Source organism: Pteropus vampyrus, unplaced genomic scaffold (genome assembly GCF_000151845.1).
Source record: "Pteropus vampyrus isolate Shadow unplaced genomic scaffold, Pvam_2.0 Scaffold9, whole genome shotgun sequence".
NCBI classification, from domain to species: Eukaryota; Metazoa; Chordata; class Mammalia; order Chiroptera; family Pteropodidae; genus Pteropus; species Pteropus vampyrus.
The window spans coordinates 3,620,151-3,622,737 of NW_011888790.1; positions in this window are offsets into that span (position 1 = coordinate 3,620,151).

A 2,587-nucleotide genomic window follows, 5' to 3' on the forward strand; every position below is an offset into this window, starting at 1 on the left:
AGGATATGTCTTCCCCTAATTTTTACATCTTGCATTTCAATATTGAGGCAGAATTTGGCTGAAGTATTTAAGATTTTCTTTTGATTTTGGGTTGTTTAAATGTTGATACATTTATTTCCAAACATGACCTCATTGGAGAGTCAGTGTATTTGGCTAGCAATTAAACGAGGTTTAGAAGCTTATTTTAAAAAAATAAATTCATACTACAGCCAAGTTAAAAAAGAAACACTTGTGCACAGAACTGTTGGCTTATTCTCATTGGTCTGTTTTCTGTGATATCAAGTGGATAATTTTATTATATATTTCTATTTCTGCTCTTGGGCAAATGAGCATGTTGCTGAGACTTAATCATATGAATGTTTAAATTTTTGTTCTCTGACATCAGCCATTCATGGAAAACACCTGTGTATCTGAAATTATATTTATAGCTTTACTCTATTATGATTTTGTGTTATTCATCCACTAAATATTTACTGAGTGCCTTGGTCACTATTGCATCTCAGTGCCTATTATAGGAATAAAAATTAATACTAACAGTTCCCAATAGTCAGGAACATTAATTATGTACAAAGCATGGGCGGCTCCCTGTAGCAGCTCTAGGAGGTAGGTACTATTGTTTTCTCCATTTTACGGATGCGGAAGCTCAACTATAGGCAGAGGAAGTGACTCTCCCAAGGCGTCGGAGCCAGTAATTGGCAGAGCTGGAATTTGAACCCAGGCTTCTCACTCCAGATCACGTGCTTTTTAACTACTATGTTTATAAAATAGTTGTTGAGTGAATGACTTAGTAAGGCACTAATGATTCTCAAATTTCTCAAAATGGAGGGAAAACTAGATCGAAAAATGAAACTTTCTGGCCTATTTATGAGCCCTCCATAGTCCTCATCCAGTTGCTCTTATTCAAAAAACACACTCAGCATCACTGTGCTATACTGATGTGGAAGGACTTCTGCACACAGCACTGGAAACTGGACAAGTGAGTCATCCCAGTGCCAATGGCCTGCAACAGAGGATGTTGTGAGCAATGATGAATGTTTCTAGTATGTTTAAAGCATGGGCGAAAAAGATTTGGAAGAAATGCAAGTTCTTATTAAATAAAATAATTATTGCTCTTATAATGTTGTTGTCTTTTGAAAATCTTTGTTATTGATGTACTGTGTTGTTGGCCTAGCTTTGAGTTTGTAAGACAGGTACAAGAGCAGATGTGATTGCTAAGAATATAGCATTGACCTCTATTTAAAATTTATAGGCCTGTAACACACGGTGCTGAGGCTTTTGATCAGAATCTTTGAAAGTATCACATGCATGCACTTCAAGTAAAAGATCATTCTAATTATTTATAGTCGTTCTTCATACAAAGGGCCTTTGTAAGAAATTGAATAATCTTTAATAAGCTTTGATTTATAGTATTATTGTTTATTTGAAATTTTATATTGTTATAATCTCAATGATTGTCAAAATAAGGACCATGGCTGAGCTAAATATGAGATTTTAAGTTTATGCCATCCTGAGGTATGACTAGAGAAGAGGAGACAGAAAGCAGTATTTACTGAATGCTGAGTGTGTGTGTGTGTGTGCCAAGTTCTCTGTTTAGGGACTTTTCCTTCACCATTGTATTTAATCTTCAAAACAACTCTGGAAGGCAAGTGTCTGTATTTTTTAGATGGGAAAAACTAAGGCTCAGAAAGTTTACATAACTCCACATCTGGTAAAAGCTAGAACTGAGATCCATTTCCTGGTCTGTCTTTTCTCACAGTAGTCGCTACAACTCCACTGAGCTGACTATCCAGGCCAGGGATCAGTGAAGGCTTCCCAGAGGAAGCAATGTTTGAGCTGAACTTTGAAACCTGAGTAGGAAGACTCCAGGTGACTGAGGAGAGCAAGGGCATTTCAGGCAAAGTAAAGGAAGTGTGAAAAAGCATGGCTGCACAGAGAACTAAAAATAGCTGTCCAGGGTAAGAGCACAGCTTGTGTTTTATGAGGCTTATAGAAGATCTAGTTGTAAAAGGAGGACATCCCAAAGGCCCACCAATACCAGGTATGCCAGGTGCTGCCACACACCTATAGAAACTGGAAAGCTTTCTTTCCAAATTCCCATAGAACAGAGGAGGTAAGGGTAGGATAACTAATATATTTTTTCTGAGATGGCTTTTTAACTTCCTGTCAGCTTTTCAGCTCTGACTCCTCATAGTCAACATTCCACAAATGTTACTGACATAGTCCACTTGGCCCAGAGAATGGAAAAGATGGTAGGCTTCTTGCTTTCTAGAAGCTGGTGGCATTGTTTCATGTACATATCTGAATCCATTTTCCTTAACTGAAGTTGTAGAAAAAGGTGCTTGCACAAATTTGAATACCTTTCACCCAGGTAAGCTCCATGAAAACAGAGACTGCAGATCTTTCTAGTGTATTATTGAACCACTAGTGCCACGATTTAGGAAAGATAGCAGTTTCTTAAATAACTATTTTTAACAAACGAAGACCGATTTTGAAAACTTCTATAAAATTTCTGTAAAATGTTTTGGTCTTTTAATGAATCCAATTGATAAATCCCCATATATTAATATACTCAGAAAGCTTTTTTTTT